This window comes from Salvelinus sp. IW2-2015, unplaced genomic scaffold (genome assembly GCF_002910315.2).
Source record: "Salvelinus sp. IW2-2015 unplaced genomic scaffold, ASM291031v2 Un_scaffold1856, whole genome shotgun sequence".
NCBI lineage: Eukaryota > Metazoa > Chordata > Actinopteri > Salmoniformes > Salmonidae > Salvelinus > Salvelinus sp. IW2-2015.
The window spans coordinates 488,171-494,100 of NW_019943221.1; positions in this window are offsets into that span (position 1 = coordinate 488,171).

Genomic DNA, 5,930 nt, shown 5'->3' on the forward strand with positions numbered 1-5,930 from the left:
GGTAGCGGTTTCGTGAAAACTGTGTTTGTGAAAGTTTTTAAGAACAGGTTCAAGGTTCAAGTCTGATTCCTTGTGGTATTCGCAGTAACGGAGTGTGTGTGTGTGTGTGTGTGTGTGTGTGGTGTGTGTGGTGTGTGTGTGGTGTCTGTGCGTGGTGCGTGCGTGCTGCGTCGTGCGCTGCGTGTTGTGGGCGGCGTGAGTGCGTGCGTGGTTGTGCATGATGCATGAATGTGTGGTATTAAACTCATTCATTGTAATTTGTGTATGAGAGAGAGAGAGAAGAGAGAAGAGAGAGAAGAGAGAGGAAGAAGAGAGAGAGAGAGAGAGAAGAGAAGAGAGAGAGAGAGGGGGGTGGGGGGAGGATAGAGAAGAGAGATAGAAGAGAGAGGGAGACAGAGAGAAAAGAGGGGAGAGAGACAGAGAGAGAGAGCAGAAAGAAAAGGGATAAGAAAAGCAGGCCGATCATCCCTTCTCAGCTCCGCCATTCATCAGGCATGTTACACAGTAAGAACAGACAGAGTCAGAGGAAGAGAGGATTGGAAGATGGGAGAGTGCCAGAAGCAGTTAGTTAATCATCTTATGGCTGCCGAGTGGTTCTTCATCCACATCTGTGTTCATTGAGATGCTGCTGGTGAATATATGTCATCTGTATCTCGATGTCCGAGGATGCCTATCTACTCTGTTCCCTGAAGGTTGCCTGAGTAGTAAAATCTTCTTCATCATACTCTTGTCACTGAGATTCCTGCCGAGCATAGAGTAACACTTCTTCATCATCACTCTGTTCCCTGAGAGCACTGTCCGGCCAAGACCTCAGAAAAGGGGGGGAGAAAGAGTAAGAGAAGAGGAGTAAATTATGTGTAGAGGACAACAAGGTAAGACACCCTGGATCAATTCTGGATGTGCGTCTAAATGGCACCCTATTCCCTATTACAGTACATTTTGACAAAGCCATAGGCTGGGATGCGCCCATTTTGGATGCAGTCATGGTTTCTTCGCTGCTTCCTCTACAGTCTCCATTAAATTCTAGCCATCTTCATGTCCATCCTTTGACCTCTGCGGGAGGTGAGGTTTCTACGTCTCGCATCTCCTAAGATGCACCTCGTATGCTCTACATAGTGCAATACTTTGATGATACGCTATGGCGATGCCTCATGTGGCTGGTCAAAGTAGAGCACTATAAGGAATAGAGCTCCTATCCTTGATAAATCACTTACGATGAACCAGGCAGACAGGATTATGCAGGACATGGTATGTGGGTGTTGTGTTGTGTGTGTGTGTGGTGGTGTGTGTTGAATGTGTGTGTGATGTGTGAGTGTGTGTGTGGTGTGGTGTGTGTTGTGTGTGTGTGTGTGTTGTGTGTGTGTGTGTTGTGTTGTGTGTGTGTGGGTGTGTTCGTGGATCAAGGACAAGAACTGAAAGTTGTTAGTCATTATCCTAGTTTAGTGAAGAGTTATCGCGACAAGCAATATTTACGAATCCATTTTTTTGATAAAAACATAGAGGTTGTTCCATCTAGTTCTCTGTGTTTTTGTGTTTGTTAATTTCATCTCTAAATATTAAGATTTGCCAATGCACCCTGGCCGCCTCCCGCCCACCCATCCATAATTATTAGAGTATGTCCACTCTCCTATATACATCTTTGGCTTCTAGTTTGTTTGTTTGAGGTATGGAGCCCGTCCTCTTTGTTGTCCTTGGCTTAACTATGCGATTAACGCTCTATAGACCCTTTTATTCTTCCCAATGAAGAGGCGCTGAGAGAACGAACATTAGGACGGTACAGAGTGCATGAGGGCTGGAACTGAGAGGAGTGAAGTGCAAACCACACACTCACACACACTTGCACCTACACACACACACACAACACACACGCGCCCCAGACACCACAACAACACCTAGAGGATAGATGATTAGGGTTCGATAAATATTATTGAGTTTAAATTGTTGTCACCAATACTTTATCCTGTGCTTGATTGAGCATGCCTGCGATGACCAATGAATGAAACTGCAGGTAGCGCAGCCATCATTCAAATGTCAAGTATTAGGGGAAATACTAATTTGATCAGGTGTATTGTCTAGCGAGGAGAGCTGCCAGTGTTTGTTGGTTGATGAAAGGCGAGAGAGCGATCAAAAATTGTTCCTTATGAGTATAGATCAGGTGGCAAGACCAAGGCACTTGTAGCCTGTACCTGTCTATGATTCCGTTTGTGATGTTTATCAAAAATACCCTGTATTTATATGTAGATGACGTAGTATTTCTGTGTATTAATAGAAATTTATTATTATATTATGTAACCTCAGATATACATAGTATGTAAATGCAAATCATGGCTATTGCAGTGTTTCCTCTTTACATGTTGTTAACACACAGATGAGAAATACGGCTAATGATACAATCTAATGTTATGAGTTCATTTGATGCACACTAAACTCTCTGAGAGTAGAGGTTGTCCAATGCATCATTGCCTATATAGTGTATACTTTGTCGGGCATGGGGGCGATTTGAGAAATACGGTGTGCACGAACAGTCCCAGTCATTTTGTTTCGTTGGTACCCAGGACCTGAGACTGGGACGACAAATGGGGTCACCTAACCGGGCTATCAGAGTCATCATCATAACGTTGCCGTTTCATTTGGTCATTTAGCAGTGCTCCCATGATTCTTTAGCTACCTTTGGCACGTGGTCTGTAGTGGTGCAGTTTAGACTGGCAGTGGAGTGTTCAGAGATGGGTGACAACGTAATTGGAGTAAATTAGTGCGGGTTGCGGGTTCGATAAGTTCGCGGCGTTGAATCAAAGCAGGGAGCCAGAACGGAGTTGCATAGTTAAAGGAGTTGTACAAGAGCTGGATTAGGACCTAGCTTTCCTGTTGTGAGGAAGGGTTTACTCTCGGATTTGTAGACATGACTTTATGTTATATATATATCCTGATCTAGTACCTTACCCACTATTGACACACATGACCCAAAGTTGTGGACACATGCTGTCAAATTCTTCAATAATGGATTATATGATTGGTCCTTTGCTGCTAACACTCATTTTGGGAGGCTTTCCACTATATGTTGGAAATAGCTGGGATGCTTCATTCAGCCACCGAATGTTGTGGATCGGACATTATTTTGGCGTTGGAAGGCTTAGTCGGCGTTCAATTGATCTCAAGTGTGTATCGATGGGGTGAGTCAGGCTCTGGCAACCAGAATCTTCCAAACATTTCAGGAAAAATATATGGATCTCTTTGTGCAAAGTGATGTAAGCTGAACAGAAAGGACTTCTCAAACTGTGTGCCCAAAAGTTGACTACAGATGCTAGAATTCTTCTATGCTTAGTGTTATTTCTTATGGAATAAGCCATAGCCAAACCATGAAAACGCCGCCATGTATTCCTCCTCCACCAACTTACATTGGCACTATGGCATCTCGGAGGTAGTTTCTGGCATAACCAATTTTGTAAGGTTTTACCCAGGGAAGCTTTCCATGCCAGAGTCACATGGCCCGAGCTTTCCCATCCGCGCGCTTGCATTGAGCATGTTATTAGGTTGTGCGGTAATAGCTCGCATGGAAACATTTCCATGGCTCCTCCGAACAGTTATTGTCTGACTTGCTTTCAGAGGCGTTGGAATTCAAGTAGTGGTGTTGCAACCGGAGGAAGACGTTATTTAGCGCTCGCACTTCAGCATCGGCGGTCCGTTTTCGTAGAGTAGTTGGCTAACTTCGCGCTGAACGTATGTTGTTAGACATTTCCCTCAAATACGCACTTAAGTTGCGGTGGGACTATAACCAGGGCAGAAATGGAAAAATGACTTTTTTGGAGAAGTTGCACTATGAGTGCCCGTTGAAAGTATGAGCTTCTCAATAAGCCCATTCAGCTGCCCAAGGTTTGTCTATGGAGATTGCATGCTGTGCTTGAGTTTATAATTGTCAGAAGGGTGTGGTGAAATAGCCGAAGTTCCACAATTAATGTTCCACATACTTTGTATTTCAGTAAGTTATCTACGCTATCACTCATATCCCTGACATTGTTAATCGCTACTGGAATGACTTGTACATGTATGCTTATTCTCATGTTTTCTATTTTATTTTATATTTCTATGTGTTGTTGCTACCTTATAGTTTTTTACTATACATTTGTATGATTACTGCTGTGGTTGAGGTAAGGAGGCATTCATACTTGTCATGTACGTTAAAACCTTGAAGCTGACAATTGATGTTTGCAAGAATGACAGAGTGTTGCCTTTCCCCCTTATTCCCCTCCCGAGGTCACACAAGTTTTCATTCTGAACGGGGGACACGTGGATTGTCGGCATGATGGAGAGGCTTGGAAGTTGAGGGTGGCCGCATTCCAAGTGGATTTTGCGGCATGGCAGAGATGCGGTCCACCTGGGTGTAGAATGGGGCGGAGAAAGTTGTGTCATGCCAAAGCTGTCATCCAGCAATGATAGAAAGACCATATGAGGTATGACGGAGAGTGTGTGCTATAGAGAGAGAGGAAGACCGAGAGAGAAGAGAGGGCTGAACGAGTTTGAAACCGTAGTGAGGATGTGTGCGATAGTCCTTACTGTCACCTGGTTAGACCGACCTGCAGGTTGGATACAATCCTGAGTGTAGCAGAGCCTGAGATTCTACCGGAGTGGATTGATGTTACGTGTCAAGGCGTTCGTATTTCTAGAGGATGAGACAGGGAAGAGTCAGTGTGCGAGAGTACATTCTGAACAGAGGATGGTATCAGTTGTAAGGCATTTGAAGCTGATGTAGGGTCAAGGAAGACAAGTACGTGAAAGCATGAGGAAAAAGAATTGAGAAAAGGGAAAGAGAAATCTCACTTGAGAAGAGTCCCTCTCAGGGCCAAAAAGTTAAAGATTAGGGCAATACATTGGCGTTTCAAACGCGCGGATTAGGAGATCATATGGTTTGTGCGTCAGAATCCATAATTAGAAGTTTAGCCACGGGGTGGGACGTCTGTAAGCCTACAGAGAGGAGCTAACTTGTAGAAAACACACCCGGTAACAAGCTACAAGTAAATGATCATCTTGAAATTAATGAGGTGATTACTCAAGTGAGAGAGATTATGTCATCTAATAGATTTGTCCAACGTCTTAAGCTTCTGTCTATCCCATGATCTGAGACCATCTCAGTGAGACAATGTATGGGACTAGTCCAACAAGTCTTTCAGTCTAAATAGTAATGTCTAACGTCTTCATTCCTATGATGCCGTGTCCGGCGTCATTGACTTTAAATGTATTTACACTTGTGTGGACATCGCGTGATAACGGAGTTGATCCTGTAGAGAGAGAGAGCGAGAGAAAGAGGGGATAGAGAGAAAGGGAGCCGACTCATCACCTTCTCAGCTCTGCCCATTCATCAGGCATGTTGAACAGCAGTAAGAACAGACAGAGTCAGAGGAAGAGAGGATGGAAGATGGGGAGTAGTGCCAGAGAGAGTKAGTTAATCATTATGGCTGCCGTGGGTTCCTTCATCCATCACTCTGTGTTCCATTGAGATGGCCTGCCCTGGGTAGAATAATGTTCATTCGTCCATCACTCTGTGTTCCACTACGATGGTCTGGCCTGGGTAGAATAATGCTCCTTCATCCATCACTCTGTTCCACTGAGATGTCCTGGCCTGAGTAGAGTAACACTTCTTCATCCATCACTCTGTGTTCCACTGAGATGTCCTGGCCCGAGTAGAGTAACACTTCTTCATCCATCACTCTGTGTTCCACTGAGATGGCCTGGCCTGGCCAAGACCTCAGAAAGGCGGGGGGAAGAGAAAGAGTAAGGAGAGAGAGAGTAAATTGGTCGTAGAGGATACAAGGTAAAGACAACCCTGGATCAATTCTGGATGTGCGTCTTAAATGGCACCCTATTCCCTATTACAGTACAGTTTTGACCAAGGCCCATAGGGCTGGGATGCAGTCCCATTTGGGATGCAGTCTGGT